The sequence below is a fragment of the Protopterus annectens genome, chromosome 4.part1 (genome assembly GCF_019279795.1).
Source record: "Protopterus annectens isolate FY-2018-M chromosome 4.part1, PAN1.0, whole genome shotgun sequence".
Classification (NCBI taxonomy): Eukaryota; Metazoa; Chordata; order Ceratodontiformes; family Protopteridae; genus Protopterus; species Protopterus annectens.
Window position 1 is genome coordinate 132,239,980 of NC_056734.1, and position 19,778 is coordinate 132,259,757.

Below are 19,778 nucleotides of genomic sequence, written 5' to 3' on the forward strand. Positions count from 1 at the left end.
AATCTACTACCACTAGGATATACTTCTTTCCTGTTGAACATGGCATACTCAGAGGCCCCACAATATCGATAGCTATCCTCTGAAATGGCACCTCAATCACAGGCAAAGTCATCAAATGAGCTTTCACCTGGGCTTCTGCCTTGCCTACCTTTTAGCACTGATCACAGGTCCTTCAGTACCCTGTTACATCCCAAGCAAATAAAAGTTCTGCATAATGCATCTCTTGGTATGCTTTATGCTCATATGACCTGTACAAGGAGTGTCATAAGCTATGGCTAGAAGTGACAGACGATAGGCTCTAGGCGCTACCAACTCTTGTATTCTCTCACCCTCTAACCCTCCCTCAGGGGTCCACTCTATATAAAGTAACCCTTTGTCCCAGTATACAGATTCCCACTTTCCTTGAAAATCAGATGCCTCCCTGGCCACCTCCCTCAAGCCTTGTAATGTAGGGTCTGAGAGCTGAACCTACCTCTCTCTTTGTAACCTTTCCTAGCTCCCCTTCCACAGGAAGTATGGTATCCTCTGACAGCTGTGTCTCACTGTCCACCTGGGTACTTCTACTCACCTCTGCCCTTTCATTCACTCTGTCCAAGGAAACATCAGCACCCACAAGCAGCTGTGGCTCACCATCATTCTCACTGCTTCAAGGTAGCTTCCCTCCCTGAAGTAGCCACCTCATCAGTCCTGGCTTCAAGTATGTGTTCTTTCTGGGTTCTCCCAGGCTACCAAACCCATGTGCTTGTCTCCAAGCCTGACTGTGCATAACTGCATGCACACAAGGTACTGCATTATCAGAATCATTCCCTATCAGGACATCTGCAGGGAAATCCTCAAACACACCTACTTACTTGCTTCCTTTCCCACCCTCCAAAAGCCAGAAAGGCTTGGCGGGGGGGGGGGGGGCTCAGAAGCTTACATACAGCCCTGGATACAGCAAATCTGTATCTGGACTGCACTAGTTACAGGAAATAGGCTTACAGGTTTTTTTTACAGAAAAGTAGCTAAAACAGCAGTAAAAACTACTGAAATGCAGTGCAAGCTAGCACACTTGAGTATGTAGCAATATTAGACCAAACACAGTTTACAAAAATGCAATTAAATTAAAAATGACTAAAAACAAATGCAGAAGGAGTGTATTAGGTAGAATGTGGTAAAGAGATGGGACTGGGGGGAGTGTCCCAGATCAAATCTACAGTGGGGCGGGCAACTTCAAAAGCCACCAAATTTAAAAAACAAACCAAAAAGAGGGAGGGTAGGTGGGACAAAACACGTTCAGCAGAGATCTGAAAAACTATACAGTGAATCAAAAATAACAGTGCACAGCTCTGAATGAAATTAGTCCAGCAACAATTTACAGTGCACAATTCTGAAGAAACAAAAAATATACTTAGCTCTGTATATTTCCAGATAGTTTGAAAAGAGCTCTGTTAGACACAGGTTCCAGCAATGATATGCAGGCTGTTAACTAACAGGGTCTATTATTATGCAAGAAATCCTTCAGATAATCAGATGACACAAGCTGTAAAAACAGTTATACCAACTTAAGAAAACAGAAAACAGAAAAAAAGCAAATCCCAAGAAGAAAAGACATCCCTGATCAGTATCAGTAAGAAACTAAGGTGCCTCATTAAATCATCCAAGGCTAACTTCGAAAAAAACATAGCCAAGGATTCAAAAGATAAAAACAAAGCCTTCTTTAGCTATGTTAAGAATCTAAGTGGCAAATTGCAGATATGCACTGAACTAATGCAAAATAGCACAAAATATACTGAACCTACTGATATTGCCAATATCCTGGCAGATAGATTCAGTGCAAACTTCATCCCCCTCTCACCCCCAAAAGGGCCCACAACAATACCGGAAAAGTGTAGTGTCCCAGAAATAACAGATGCACAGGTGAAAATAGCACTTTCAAAAGCCAAAAACACAGCGTCATTGGGGCCCGATGGTGTCCCAGGCTGCATCTTGCATGAACTACAGAACGGACTAACCCCCCACCTAAACATGCTGTTCAACCTCAGCCTCTCCACAGGCTATGTGCCCATAGAATGGTGCACAGCAACGGTTATTCCATTTCATAAAGAAGGGGCCACAAATGACCCTGGCAACTATCGCCCCATAAGCCTGACTAGCCAGGTCTGCAAGGCTATGGAGCGCATCATCATGGAACTTTTTAACAAAGACATTAGGAACCTCCAAACACTTGACCCGACCCAGTTCGGCTTTGTTAAGGGCAGATCATGCCTACTAAACCTGGTTGAATTCTTTGAGACAGTCACCAAGGCCATAGAGGAGGGAAATGTTGTTCACACAGCCCACCTTGACCTCGCCAAGGCTTTCAACACCATTCCCCACTGGGGTATTACAGAAACATGCACCAGCCTGAACATAAACTGCTACATCACATGATGGGTTGCCAACTGGCTTACAAATAGAACTCACACGGTAAGAATAGCGGGCTCCAGGTTGACTCAAAAGCAGTCACAAGTGGTGTCCCGAAAGGCTTGATCCTGGGATCCCTTCTGTTCGGAATATACTTCTCAGAAGTACAGGCAAACACAGGAGGACTACGGCTAACCAAGTTTGCCGATGACTGCAAACTGGGAGCCATAACTGACTCTCTGGCTGACACGGACATCCTCCAAAAGGGCCTTACTGAAATGGACACCTGGTGTCAAAGTCATGGCCTCAAGCTAAATGCCAAAAAATGCATAGCCATCCCATTTGGGAAAAACAAAACACCCATGAATTACCACATAGGTGGCAGCCCCCTTAATACAGAAGAGGTAATAAGAGATTTAGGGACCCAGGTAGATAGTAACCTCTCCTTTGACAATCATATTGCCATAGTAGTTAGGAAATCCTTCTATGTGTCCCATTTAATTACTAAAATGTTTGCATCTAGAAATAAAGAGGTTATAGTGCCCCTCTACTCATCACTCATCAGACCCATCATAGAGTACAATGCCCCATTTGGGATGTACCTCACAAGACACTTCCAACAGCTGGAGAGACCAGAAAAGTACCTAATCAAGAGGATTATTAGCCTCAAACATATGTCCTATGCAGCCCGACTGAAAAAACTCCAGCCATACTAAGTGGCATATCGCTTACTCAGAGGTGATCTCTGCCTGACTTACAAAGCCATGTCCAACTCAGAATTGATGGACATGCTCCACCTAAAGAAATCCAAGTCACTGCGAGCCATGCACTCTAGTGAGCTAAACCTCGCCACAACAATAAATAGAACATGCTGGAGGGATAGATTCCTGTCACAGAGACTCTCCATGCTTTGGAACAAAATTCCAAACTATATTAGGCAGAGCCCCTCACTAACACTCTTCAAGAGAAACCTTGACGAGTGGATGGGTAACAGAAAATACACCCCTGGGATCACTTCATTGGCTCTGCTTGACAGAGGATCAGTTAATTAATCAATGGGGTGGTGAAAGCCGACACACTCTGGCTAGGCTTTTAAATGCCCTCGGGCAGGTAGCCTAGTACCTACCTTTGAATCTATGCATCTATGAACCTAAGACACAGCAGAAAATAGGGGGAGGTGGGACAAAACACGTTCAGCAGAGATCTGAAAAACTATACAGTGAATCAAAAATAACAGTGCACAACTCTGAATAAAATTAGTCCGGCAACAATTTACAGTACACAATTCTGAAGAACGAAAAAATATACTTAGATCTGTATATTTCCAGATAGTTTGAAATGAGCTCTGTTAGACACATGTTCCAGCAATGATATGCAGGCTGTTAACTATCAGGGTCTATTATTATGCAAGTAATCCTTCAGATAGTCAGATGACACAAGCTGTAAAAAACAGTTATACCAACTTAAGACACAGCAGAAAATAGGGGGAGGTGGGACAAAACACTTTCAGCAGAGATCTGAAAAACTATACAGTGAATCAAAAATAACAGTGCATAACTTTGAATAATATTAGTCCAGCAACAATTTACAGTATACAATTCTGAATAACCAAAAACATATACTTAGCTCTGTATATTTTCAGATAGTTTGAAAAGAGCTCTGTTAGACACAGGTTCCAGCAATGATATGCAGGCTAACTGTTAACTGTTAGCTGTATGTTGTCTCCAGAAAACTTACTGCTGGCATTCTGTCATTTTCACTTATTGGTTCTCCCACCTTTTGTTCCCCATTTTGCCTCCATTGACATCTATATGCTACATGGCCATACTGGTTACATTTAAAACATTTAAACCTTGATCCTGGCCATGTACCTGAACTAGTGAGTTCCTCTTCTACTGGTGGACTCTGTTGGAGCAGTTTAGGCTGCCCACCATGGGTTCCCTTAGACCCATGTGCAGCACTGGGTATCCCTTTCCTGTGCAGTGATGCCCTCCTTGCTAGGTGTGGGTCTCCCCGAGAAAATACTCAGTATATATTCACAGTGATAGAGTTCAAAATTACAAGAAATATTAAAACAACATTGCAGGGCAATCTAAACTAAATAAAGAAAAACATCTAAACTATGCTTTGCTATATGCCTGACTTTATCTAAGAGAAGTGTACTGTTCCCTAGTAACTTACTTCATCAGAGCAAGACAGATGTGGTGAATAGTTCCTGTTGTTGTCAGGTCCAAGACAGTATACAGAATGCACTGTTTCTCTCACAGTATTCTCAAATTAATATCTTAAAAATTACTGCTGGGATAGCTTGCAGAATGACATCATTTCTTGTCATCTGATTCCATCCCAGATGAAACCCCTCTCCCCCCACTGCTTGAATCTGGCAGCATTTAGCTTCTACCTGTGAAAATACCTAGACCTCAGATCTTTGGCAGATGATGTAAGTCATAAAATAATTGCATTTCTTTATACTTTTAGAGGTTTCATTAGTTTACTCCAAAGACAATACAGAAAGATTTTCAGCACAGACTCTGTCTCTACTTACATTGAAAACTGAAATATACCATCTTTTATTGCATATTCATGAAGTAATTTAATTTCAGCTATTTTTCTGAAATTAACCTCCTGTACTCCACTTTCTGCTGTTAAAATATATACAATTAGACAGTTACAATAGTGCATGTACCTTTTTGTACTATTCCAGTAGGATACACCGTGGTTACATTTTAAGCACAAGCACTTTATAAAATACATTTTTAACACACATGTCTGTACAGACCAGTTTGATATACACACAACATACAGTTCTAATACATTTGTACCACAAGCATCTTATATAGATTGTGTTGATATTCACAAATGACATGATTATTTACAAAATTCCAGATAGCTGTGCTAGCAGTATCTTCCAAAAAAGGGCACCTAAATAAAAGACCCCAGAATAAAATGGAGATAAACATTGGGTATTATAAAGTAAATTGGAATTTTTAAGGCACCATTTTAAGTTAAATGATATAAAGCAAAGCAAGTTTCTTATTGGTTCAGTACAGCCTGTAGGTTTAGGACTGACCAGTGACAAGAGTGAGAGAGAATGAAATGTGTATGTTAGAAGTATATAGCCTGCATGGAGTTCTGAACTTTCTGTCGTAGGAGCATAGGATCATAAGACGTTACTAGGCTAACAGCCCTAGGGCCTTTTTAAGCTTAGCCATTCATGCCCCAATTTTCCCAATTATAAATGCTTATTGGCTAGAATAGCTTTGGTATATGCCTGTGCCTTAGTTTCTCTACAAACTGACCCTATCCATAAAGGCCACAGGCAGCAAGCCAGGGGTGAATTTGCAATTTCCCATCCATTGAATAGGCTTAGGGAAGAGCTGTGTTTCTCATGAATGGGGAGTCTGTTCCAGAGAAGGGTTAATATCTGAGACACATACTAAACACTAAGCAATCATTCTGCAGACTATTACATACCTAGCCAATAACCAGACAGTGATTAAAGGTGAGAATCAAACCCTGCAGCTTGTGTCTATGAAGAAAACACCTTAACTATTATGCCAGACCCCAATCATGATGAAACACAGAGTCCTTAAGAAAGCAAACTATCATCAATGTGTATAATAAGGAACATTTTACTTGTAATAGAAATGTTATTACTGAGAGAGACCAGGTAAAGTAAAGTAACTGAATACATGTGTGGAGAAAATAATATATTGCATGTTATTTATTCCTGGCTGAAATTCAGTGAGGGAAGTTGGCGAGAGATGTCAGAAAAGAAATGAAGATGCAAACTGCTAAAGCTGAGATCTCTGTCAGAGAAAGGTGAAAAGCAGAACACACTTAAAAGGAGATTAGTATAAGTTCTGAAGGAAGGTCAAACTCTGCAAGTGAGATTAGATAGAGAGTGAGAGAAATGTCCTTAGTGGAGAACAAGGAGTTAACAGAGTCAGAAAATAAAACAGAGAGATAAAAATTATGGTATTATAAGCAAGACTTAATCGAGACGGAAGCAGAAATTCAGAGAAAAGTAAGGAGTTGTTTCACAGCCAATGTCCAGTTGCATTCTATCAGAATCAAACAGAAAGCCAACAAAGGTAGGATTCATCTCTCTAGAGGCAGATACAACTAGCAAAGCAAAAAGAAGCTCTTGTAGAAATGTCTTTTTGCAGAAGAAGAATGTTTAATGAATATTCTTTGCATGTGCATGTAGAAAAAAATAAAAAGGAATGACAGCCTTTGTATAGCATAATTCTTTGCTGATATACAGACAGATGAATTGAAAAGTATTTTTTGTGCTGAACTATCCTTTACACAAGAAGGATTACAGGTAAGAGTAGAAAGCAAAAATTACCCAGTGGAATGTCAGGGGTCTGTCCCTGAACCATCCAGGAGAATTCCTTGTGTTAAAATAAAAAGGGATATTAACATTAGAACTAAAGGTGAAATGATGGAAGATTATAAGATCCAAAAGAGATCTAAGTACAAAGACGGACAAAAAGTGGCGGTACTGGTATACAGAGGGAAAAGGGCTTATAACTAAGTGTAAAATGAGATTTGACAAGGAAATAGGGGGAAAGTGCTGAAAGGAAGAAACATACTGGTGGCAGAAAAAAAGAGAAATACAGTCTGATCAGAGTTCTGGCCTTCTTTCTGTAAGAATAAAACAAAATTATTATAAAATGGGGATTCTTGTCAGCAAGTTTATGCAAATAAGGCAAAGGTGAGAATGGAAAACAAATTCTTACCTTGAGCAATTTTTTTTTCAGAAAATAACTTAGGAAAAGAAGTTCCTATGTCAAGGTTTGGTGGAGAATGCATGACACTGTGCCTTGTGCCAAGGGAGTTATTTCTTTGGAGGTAATCAAACAACCTTGAAAACACTGGGTAACACTAAAGGGGAGGCAGCACTTTTAGGAAACCTACACAGCATAATAATGAAGTAGAAAAGGAGGTAAGTGAGAAAGTAATTCTGTCTCATGCACATATGAGTTAAAGAAGGAGCTTAATGTTTAATAAAGCTACTACTAAAGCTGCTGAAACTGTCAGAACCTTGGTGCAAATAGTGGAACCCAATGAAACACAAAAGGAGAACTTGTTAGCCTTCTAAATTCTGGCTAATGCCAGGGGAACTAGAAGTAGGAATATATACAAAGAAAACTGTGGTACAGCCTGTAGCTACTAAAATAGACACAACTTGTGCGTTTGTCACCAACAGTTTTAAAAATGGTAGAGGAATAGAAACATACAAAGATGAATGCAAAGAGGTAAACAGAGGACCCTAAGACTTAAAGATTTCCCTTCCCTCATAGTGAAGAGTTGTTTATTGGAGCTACCAACGGGAGTAGTGTTACAGAAGAAGAAATTCTATAACCAATGAATTTTGAAGAGCCAAAAAAGAATTTAGTAAAAATGATAAGAACTCTTTTAAAGTTATTGGCAGGCTCAATGCATTCATTTAAAATATAAGGCAAAGTAAAAAAAAAATAGTAGAATTCTTTCATTCATATGCATAATGTATGGACATGCACAAAACAGTATCTACTATTGTTAATTGATACATTCCCACTAAAAAACTGTGGTCGCAAATCTATAATCTGTTATAAGTAAACAGATCACATAACCATTGTGGAGATTCCTTATACTCTAGTTATACATCCACATTATGCCACTCAACACCTTCCTAGTTAAGAAATAAAACTGACAGTAATACTCTTACTCCAGGTTAAAAATGTATCTTAGATTAAATTGGCACTGTCCTTGTATCTGAAATGCTGTTACTACAATATTTCCTTATCTAAGTAAGATCCTCCTTCATAACCTCATACTCCCTCACTCTTCCCCTCTTTCCTTTGTACTCCTAGGTAAATATAGTTGTATTTAAATGTTTAAACATGTTTGGGTGTTTACATCTAATACTTTACAACTTTTATAATGTCAATTTAAACAATGCTTTCTATGTATTTAACGATATTCAAATTTTATATTTGCTTTTGTAGATCTTTTCTCCTTGGGCCTTTGCTGAAAATGGGCTTTTGCTTATTCAGACTTTCCTGGAAGACAAATGGAATGAATGAATGCAAATGTAAATAAATAAATGATAAATAACTTCTGTGGTTAGTGTAAGGGCTAAAACTTAATTGGTTTATTATATATATATATATATATATATATATATATATATATATATATATATATATATAGTTATGGGGGAGGGGTGCAGGGAGGCTTGACTCCTGTAAAAATATATTTTTATATGTTTTTGGTTGCCTAATTGTTTTAGATTTGATTACTGTAATCTATTCTCTTTTACCTCCTCTGTAATTGGAGCTACTATGGCTTTTGCTCTTATGTCATTTCTTCATCAGTCCCATAGTGTGAATCCTACCACCTGTTTCAGACACTTGATTACTATAACTTCTAGATTCTTCAGCTGCGCTGCCTTAACTGCCCAGGTTTCTGTACCACACTGTAGTACTGCTCACACCACTTTTGGTCAACTTGCTTTTCAGCTTCTTTGATATTCTTCTGTTACACACTACCTCTGATCTTCTCCAGTTACACACCACCTATGATATTCTCCTGTTACATACTACCTATGATATTCTGCTGTTACACACTACCTCTGATTTTCTCCTGATACATACTACCTATGATATTCTTCTGTTACACACTACCTCTGATATTCTCCTGATACATACTACCTATGATATTCTTCTGTTACGCACTACCTCTGATATTCTCCTTTTAAATACTACCTATGATATTTTCTGTTATGCACTACCTCTGATATTCTCCTGTTACACACTACCTCTGATATTCACCTGTTACACAGTACCTATGTTATTCTCCTTTTACATACTACCTCTGATATTCTCCTTTTACATACTACCTATGATATTTTTCTGTTATGCACTACCTCTGATATTCTCCTGTTACACACTACCTCTGTTACACAGTACCTATGATATTCTCCTGTTACATGCTACATATGATATTCTCCTTTTACATACTACCTGTGATATTCTCCTGTTACATACAACCTCTGATATTCTTCTGTTACACGCTATCTCTGATATTATTCTGTTATACACTACCTCTGATATTCTCCTTTTATATACTATGATATTCTTCTGTTATACACTACCTCTGTTACACAGTACCTATGATATTCTCCTGTTACATGCTACCTCTGATATTCTCCTTTTACATACTATGATATTCTCCTGTTACATACAACCTCTGATATTCTCCTGTTACACACTATCTCTGATATTATTCTGTTATACACTACCTCTGATATTCTCCTGTTATACACTATCTATGATATTCTTCTGTTATACACTACCTCAAGCTCAATATGCCAGTTGTCTGCCGCTCCTCTTATTCTCATTTTGACCTCCTCATTCAGACTTCCCTTCTCCACAACCTCCCCTCTTAGATACTTGAAGCTGTTAACTCATTTTACTCTTTTCTTTTCTATCTCAGTTTTCAGCTTCTTCTGATTTCCTTGTGTCTTCTTTGTATTCAGTTTCATGCCGAGTGTCATTGAGTTTGCATTCCATTACACTATCTTTCACTGAAGTTCCTTTTCAGAGTTAGCCAATGCTGTGTTGGCTGCATACAGCAGTGTTGCTGATCTGTCTTCTCCAGGTCTGTTTGCTAATGAAGTTCATCACCTTTTTCAGATGAGTTTCCAGAGTTTGACTCCCAATGCAGCATGTGACACTGCTGAGTCGTGATAGCTGGGGAGAGTGCTTCTTACAATAGTCCACTGCAATGAAGACTTCATGATGGATTAAAAAGTCATTATTAAAAAAAAAATATATATATATATATATATATATATATATATATATATATATATATATATATATATATACATATTTCCTGCAGGTTACTTAAAATGACTAAGTATATGTTTTGCTTTGGAAGTTTAAATGCACTGCCCACATATTTCAAATGCATTTTTTTATAAATATCAGTTTTCTAGTAAAAGATCAAATGCAGCATATTATATAAGAATGTAATATAGGAAAGAAAGTTTGGAAAAAAATCAACACTGGCATCAACCTCTTTTTTCACCATTTTATACATGGGGACAGGGTGACATATGAATGGTGACCATCACCTTGGGCCAGTGTTCACACTGTTGAGAAACTGTTAATTTTAATGCTGAAATGTAACACCTAAGTGACATTAAGTAGAAAAACAGAATGGCAGAACATTGTTGCTCTTTGAAGTTCTATTAACACTCTTGCAAGCTGACTTTGCTTGTAGAGAAATATCTTCAAATGTTATAATGCACATTATTACAAACATATCAAAATATATTTATAAAAAAGTGATGTAATGATTTAAGCTGTCATAAACAGCCCTTAAATTCTGTAGTCAAAATCCAAATATGTAATTTTTGGTTGAAATTTTATGACTCGGTGATCCAGTAGCATGGAGATGCATTCAGCACTAGTGTATGACTTTCCCAGTGACAAGCCACTTAAATGAAGTTGTTCCAAGAAGGCTGACTTGTTATTCCTGCTGGAAGTCCAGCCCTCTGTATAAAACTGACTTGCAAACACAGTGACTGGATGAAAGCACTGGGTGTTTTAATGCTGCAGAAGTTGGAGATGAATGAATAAACTTAGAGACATACATGGTTACATTCATAATTTTGAATGTGAGTTTGTATATTTTAAACAAATCAGCAAAACCCAAAACTTACTGCAGCACTGTTAAAACATCCTTGCAAGGGATCAAAGCCTTTTGAATCCCCAGTGTGGGGGGCTGTATCCCACACTCCTGCTAGATAGTCACACACACACGTACACATACACACACACACACACACATATATATGTATATATATATATATATATATATATATATATATATATATATATATATATATATATATAGATATATAGATATATATATATATTTATTTATTTATTTATATACTATATATGTATAAACTCTGACACCAGTGTACTTGAGAGAAAGGGAATTCTCTAACATACCATATGATTATAGAAAGGTTAATAGCACTTTGCTGTTCTCACTTCTGAATGTTGAACAGAAGTGCATTTAAGATGGGTCTGGTATATATTTTAGTATCTCTTTCTTTCTCTCTCTCTATATATATATATATATATATGTTCTGTGTCTAACCTAATTAATAGATCTATAAACGAATCTTACATTCTTTTTCTTTGGAAAAAAAATCTTCATCATATTTTCTCTGTGCTCCTCTCAGTTGTACACAGGAGACTTCAGTGATGTGTATGGAATAATTATAGGGAAATATATGCAATGTAATATAAGTATACCAAGATCAGGTGTTAAGCCCATTTGCACTAACTACTCTTTGAAAAGCAATTTTTTCCTGATTTGCTAAGACAATTTGTGGCTCTGCCACTGTGAATACCTCGCTGCATAGCCAAAAACCTATGTATTAAGCCCATTCACGCTCCTCTTTGAAAAACATTTTTTCCTGATTTGCTAAGACAATTTGCAGCTCTACCACTGTAGATACTTCACTGCATGGCCAAAAACCTATGTATGTTTTTTTTTAATAATATAACAGTGTAACTCTTCTGTGATGATGTGAGGTATTGCCAGTTATGCCAGGAGAATTAGGGCAGTGGATGTGTAACATATGCCAGCAAAGCTAGGTGGAATATTGTAAAGAATTATGTCATTTGTATATCAAACTGATTTGTACAAATGCTTGTGTTTAAAATGGTATTTGTAAAGCTGCTTGTGTTAAAAATGTACCAACAGTGTGTCCTGCTAGACAGAGGAAGAAATATACATGTATTATTGTAACTGTTGAAATGTATATATTGTAACAACGGAAACAGGAAGAGAAGGGGTTAATCTCAGTCCCACTAACTTTGAAAAATAATTTGAAAATCAATTACCTGGGTTAGGCCATAAAGATTGTATCTTACAGTTCTCAATGAAGCCAGAGACAAAAAGTCTGTACTAGGAAGCTTTCCCTATTGTCTTTGGTGTGAGCTAATTACCTAATTACTTCTCTGGAAGGGTGGAGGTTTGAAATTGTTTTATGACTTCCAGAAGCTGCAACAGATCTTAGCAAGCTCTATGTGTGTGTATTATTGACACATGTGCTAAATACTGGCAGCTTCTAGCCAAGGGAGTAGCATGGGAACCAGAAGTCAGATGCCCAGATGCATGTGATGCCATTATGTAATCCATCACTAAAAATTATGTTTTAATACTAGGTGAGACTGAAGTCTCAGGGCACTCTGTTTTTGGAACCTGACAAAGAAGGACCCCCTCACCTACTTCATCTTGCCTTGCTCTAGTAAGTGAATCAGAGAATAGTCATTATTTAGATCATTCAGGAAACTATAGTCAGATTAGTTAAATACTGTTTTCCTGTATCTGTGTGAATCTATTCATGTATGTTATTTTAATATGTCATTTGACTGAAACTCTGGTGTTTAGGTGTTTATTGTAAATATATATTCCATATTTTCATGTTCTTTTAGTATTTGTTATTAAATATATTTAAACTTTTCATTGTGGCTGGTCCTTTAGAGAATATTTTAACCTTTGGGAGTTCTCATGTCTATTTGGTGACTCTGTGGCCACTCCTGAAATTCTTACTGCACTGGCCAAACACTATCATTTGTATTAATATTAATTTCAGTCAGTATAACTGGGTACCTTTGTAAGACCCTCAGAGTACCTGGCTTTGGATGCCTGGTGGCAGGGTAACTACCTTATAGTCTGGGCAGAAAGGGGCATAGCTAGTAAATCTGTGCCAGCCTTTCCCAGGTGTGTGTGTGTGTGTGTGTGTGTGTGTGTGTGTGTGTGTGTGTGTGTGTGTGTGTGTGTGTGTGTGTGTGTGTGTGAGAGAGTGTGTGTGTGTGTGTGTGTGTGTGTGTGTGTGTGTGTGTGTGTGTGTGTGTGAGTGTGTGAATCAAATCTCAAAGAGTGTGTGTATCAGCTGCTTAGAGTAGGGACACAAAAGAACTGGTTTCACAGAGATGGTGCTGGAAGACTTGGCTTGGACACTCGGCTGAGGTGTCAGTTCTACAGCTGTGCCAGTGGTGAGTGTTATTGGGAATCTAGAGAGAGAGGGAAAACCAGCCCCCAATCGAGTGCATTCCCTGGTGCTCTTAAGAGAAATTGTGCTTAATTCAGGGAGCTGCATCTGAAAATACTGGTTATATCCATTTTTGTTCCAAGTGAACATCCCTCTCCCAGTGTCAGTGGTGAGGATTCAGGCTCCTTGATTACTGGCCCAGAGTGGTGGCGTCATATCCTCTATTTTATGTTACCCATAATTATTGCAGCACATCACTGGGTCTAACTAGTATGTCCCACCCTTCTCCCATTCTGTTTTCTTTGTCCCCTCTTTTGTTGATCTTCTGACTGGTTTCCCTTTCTTGTAGCAACAGTAACAGTGATTGGCCTTACTTAACATACTGTAAGATAAAATGCAATAACACAGTGAACAGACACTTAAACACTCGTACTAAGCTCATCCTGTTTTACCTCCATAGAATATCCACTGCCTTCCTGCCACTCTCTTCACAAGGAAGTTTTTTTTTGAGCAAAAGCAATAGATAGAAAACTAAGTGGCTTACTGATTGGTTTTGGATGAACAGCCGTGACCAGGGTCCAAACCGCTCCATTCTCCCTCACTGCACTCAGCTTCACTCTGCTTCCCTACCCTGTCTTCAATTCCCACCCACCCCACTACACTTACTTTTAAACTGCCTGTGATTCCACCCTCTCAACCTCTGGAACCAAACAGTATTCCTTATTAATCTTATACTCCACCCCTAAATAACCTATCAATTTTAATCTCTTCTGCTGCCTTATCATCCCTATATAGTACTATTACCTCCTCACCAATTTCACTCTTACCAATTCTCTTCCCTCCCCTGTTCTCTCACTTCTCACTATGTTGTTGTGTCTTTTGGCTTTTCCTGGTTAGGGGTCGCTACAGCGGAACTCCGGTCTGCTAATGATTGGCAGTAGATTTTTACGTGCCGAGTTGCCGGCCCTGACGCACAACCTCCACACAGAAGACGCTCTAGCTGTGAATCGAACAGGACAACATCTTATTGTGAGACGACAACACTACCGCAGCATCATCACCACTCACTTCTCACTATCTTCTCTAAAAATGAAGCACCCCTATCCAGCCCTAGTCCTCATACTCTGTCATACATTACCTCTTGCTCTTCTAACTCACAGAACTTCAATCAGTACCCAAAACATCAATACTTTCAATAAAACCATTACAACAAATACAAGCTTTGAAGTGCATACAAATAGCTACTGTGATATATCAGCCAGCCTACTGAAGTCAAATATCCTCCAACTTACAAAATACAAAATTCTACACTCTTTCAGTAACTCTAAAACAAACCTTCTCTTAAAACTAAAACCAAAAGTAATATCTACTTTTATAATCCACTATTTCTCACACATCTCTGGCTTATCCCAATGTGGTGACATTCACCCAAGCCCAATACCCAACTCAGCCTCCCCTAGTTACTACAGACCTTCTTCCAGTTCACTATTTCTGGTTACACTAAATCTACATACATGTGTAACAAAATGACAGACCTCCACATATGGTTATCACAGAACACCCCCAAAATACTTGCAGCTACAGAGACTTGGCTAAAACCAAATATTCAAGACACTGAAATACTTCCTCAAGGCTATAACATAATAAGATCTGATATAACTCATAAGAAAGCAGGAGGAGTTGCTCTAATATACCCCTCTTTATATACAGTTGTACCCTACTCTAAGCCCATCCCTAAATTCAATAACGCAGAAATCCTTACAGCCTTCCTAAAACTCAGTAAAACTAAACAACTTTGTATAACGGTTCTTTACATACCCTCTGGTCATAACTATCCTATACTAGAAAATATTCTATCCTGGATGTCTTAACATATTTCTACTGAAACTGTCATCATGGGTGATGTCAATATCAACTGGCATAACTCAATCTTGGACTAAATCTTTCTGGTTTCACACAACTCATCACAACCCCTAATAGAATTCATGAAAGTAACAACAAAAGTTCAATTCTAGATTGGATCCTAGTCACAAACCCTACTAAATATTCTAACTCCAATACCCTCCAAGACACTTTAAGTGACAATCTACCTGCATATACCTTTTTGGACTGCCTCCTACTCACCTAAAAGCTATCACTACAAAACTTTGTGCAGTTTAACCAACTTTAATCAATAACCATTTCCTTCTTATTTTTCATTCAGCTGCTCCCATTAGAGGTCGCCACAGTGGATCATCTGTTTTGATTTCTTCTTGTCCTCTGCATCTTGCTCTGTCACACCAACCACCTGCATGTCCTCTATCACCACATCGATAAACCTTATCTTAGGCCTTCCTCTTTTCCTCTTACCTGGCAGTTCTATCCTTAGCATCCTTATCCCAATATACCCAACATCCCTCCTCAGCACATGTCCAAACCAGTGCAGTCTCACCTCTCTGGCTTTGTCTCCAAACTGTTCGACCTGAGCTGACCCTCTAATATACTTATTCCTAATCTTTTCCATCCTTGTCACACCCAGTGCAAATCTTAACATATTTACCTCTGACTTCTGTCTTTTCATCAGTGCCACCATCTCCAACCCATATGACATAGATGGTCTCTCTACCATCTTGTAGACCTTCCCTTTTACTCTTACTGGTACCTGTCTGTCACAAATGACTCCTGACACTCTTCTCCACCCACCACACCATGCCTGCACTCTTTTCTTCACCTCTTTCCACACTCACCATTACTCTGAACTGATCATCCCAAATATTTAAACTCATCCATCTTTGCCAACTCTACTCCCTGCATCCTCACCATTCTTCTGCCCTCCCACTCATTCACACACATATATTCTGTCTTAGTCCTGCTGACTTTCATTCTTCTCCTGTCTAGAGCATATCTCCACCTCTCCAGGGTCTCCTGTACCTGTTCCCTACTCTCACTACAAATCACAATGTCATCCACAAATGTCATAGTCCATGGGGACTCCTGCCTGATCTCATCGGTCAACCTGTCCATCACTACTGAAAATAAGAAAGGGCTCATGGCTGATCCTTGATGTAATCCCACCTCCACCTTGAATGCATCCATCACTACTACCACAGAGCTCACCACTGTCACACTGCATTTTACATATCTTGTACCACTCTTACATACTTCTCTGCCACTCCTAACTTCCTCACATAATACCACACCTCCTCTCTAGATACCCTGTCATATGCTTTCTCTTAAGTCCACAAAAACACAATGCAACTCCTTCTGACCTTCTCTATACTTCTCCAGCAACACTCTCATAGCAAACATTGCATCTGTAGTGCTCTTTCCTGGCATGAAACCATACTGCTGATTACTAATTATCACCTCCCTTCTTATCCTAGCTTCCAGTACTCTTTCCCATAACTTCATGCTGTGGCTGATAAATTTTATCCCTCTGTAGTTACTACAGCTCTGCACATCAGTCTTATTCTTAAAAATTGGTACCAATACACTTCTTCTCCACTACTCAGGCATCCTCTTACATTCCAAGATTTCATTAAACAATCGGGTTAAAACCCCCACTGCCATCTCTCCTAAACACCTCCATGCTTCCACAGGTATGTCATCTGGACCAACAGCCTTTCCATTTTTCATCCTCTTCACAGCTGTCCTTACTTCCTTCTTGCTAATCCATTGCACTTCCTGATCCACTAACCCCACATTATCTAACCTTCTCTCTCTCTCTCTCATTCTCTTCATTCATCATCCCCTCAAAGTACTCTTTCCATCTGCTCAACACACTCTCCCCGCTTGTGAGTACGTTTCCCTTGTTATCTTTTATCACCCTAACCTGCTGCGCATTTTTCCCAATTCAGTTTTTCTGTCTAGCCAATTGGTACAGGTCCTTTCCTCCCTCCTTAGTGTCCAACCTTTCATACAACTCACCATACACCTTATCCTTAGCCTTCCCCAGCTTTCTCTTCACCATACGCCTCATCTCCTTGTACTCCTGTCTATTTTATTCATCTTTCTGACCTCCCACTTCTTCTTTGCCAACCTCTTCCTCTGTATACTCTCCTGTACTTCCTTATTCCACCACCAGGTCTCCTTGTCCTACTTCGTCTGTCCAGATGACACACTAAGTACCTTAACAATCAACAACTCTTTACTAATATACTAAAATCCTTAAACTGATCCATGCTAAAAACTCTAGCCCTAGACGATGCAGTCAAATACTTCAACGAACTATTCTTAGATGCCATTAACAGCCTAGCTCCACTTCATACAAAGAGAACCAGAGTCAGTCATGCATCTTGGCTTACAAAGTCAACAAAACAATAAGTGGACAAAGCCTGGAAGGAATGGCAGAACAACAGAAATGAACAAGCCTTGCAAAATGACAGACAGTTACGTAATCAAGCAAAGAAATTTATAGCCACTGATAAGAAATGATATTTTACACAGCAATTAACTGACCACAAAAACAACCCCAAAAAATTTTGGTCCACCATCGCATCATTGCTTACCCCAGGGACCAGTCAACCAGTGAACAATTGTTATGTATTATATTTTTTTTTGTGGTTTTATAGCCATTTGTGGCATATTTCTTTATTAAATAAATTTTGCAGACTACCCTGGGACTTCAATTTTTTGGACTGTCTAAGTCCAGGAGCATTTAAAGACAGCCTTTATTGTACCGGAGCAGTGCCTTGTGCTTACCCCAGGGACCAAACAAAATCCTGTTCTAGTCACAGACAAATCTTCACCGCATATAGCAGAAATACTTAACACGCATTTTATTGAAATCAAAGCCAGCTTAGTTAATGATCCCAACAAGCCACGCAGTGCAAACTCCACAACTAATACCAACCTGAACTCATCGCTTTCTAAAACCCCTTTCAAACATACTGCTTTCACTCCACTCTCATCTCAGGACATCCCATCTATACTCCAACCATCATCCCTTTCATTGCAACCACCTGTACTCAGCAGGTATTTATGGCGCTTACTAGATACAATAAATCCTGCTCTCCTTCTGCTGACAACCTTCCATCCGAATACTTAAAACTTGCAGCTGATGCTACTGCCTACCCAGTTAGTATTCTCTTAAATAGATCCATCTCAGAATCTTATGTCCCCTCCCTCTGGAAAAAAAAAATCAATTATAACAGCCCCACATAAAGAAGGAAAATCTAATGAATTGTCTAACTATCACCCCATCTCCATTCTGTCTTCTCTCTCCAAAATTCTAGAAAAATGTGTATGTAAACAACTCTTTGACTACCTTAATCATAATCACCTTTTTACTTCTACTCAACATGGCTTCAGACCAGCACATAGCACAATGACTGCTCTAATATCCTTTTCTGACAATTAACAAAGCTAGAGACTCTGGCCCACTAATCTCAGCTATATTTCTCAACCTATCAAAAGCATTTGACACTGTCTCACACCCCAAACTTTTACAGGAACTTTCTTCTCAAAGCCTTACTCAAGCCTCTCAAGAGTGGGTTTGTGAGCTACCTATCTCATAGACAGCAATGCTTAAAATGGCAAACCGCTTTCTCACAATATCTAACCAATAAAACAGGAGTTCTGCAAGGCTCAATCCTTCTCTTTACCATCTTCATAAATAACCTCCAATTTGCTTCCTGTCAAAGCTCCCTCATCCAATATGCTGATGATTTAGCTCTTATTTCCTCCTCTAATAATATTACACATCTTAGACAAATAACCCAAACTGCCTTCTCATTCATTGATTTCTGGCTCAACCATGCACAATATATACTCAACATAACAAAACCAAACTAACAAAAGCACACTCAACTGACTTCAAATTATATTCTGTTAATAACGCACAAATAGAAGTGAGTGCTCCCATTTACCAAACTATTAGGGGTAACAACAGACAATAGACTTACCTTTATTTATTTTACATTTGTTTGCCAGGAGTGTCCACTGGGCCAAAATGAGCCCATTCTCAGTGGAGGCCTGGGGAGAAAAGCTCAAGTAGACATAAGAACAACATACAGTAAAGTGACATGAGTACTACATACAGTTAAATTAAATGTTTGAGTAAAGAAAAACTATTAGTTACAGCAAGCCAAAAATGTTTACATGTGCAATGAAGTAGTTTAACAACTGTAACTATATAATAACATGACATAAAACTAAATACAGAAGAAGAGAGAGATGCCTATGTACATTGTAGAGGGTGGTATACAGTAAAATAGTGATGACAAACTATAGAGTACAGTGGATGAGACATAGGTTATAAGAGATAGAAGAAAGTGTGTTGATGGTATGAAAGATGGATAAGTGTATGAGTGAGAGGGGAACAGATAGGTGTCAGGTTATATGG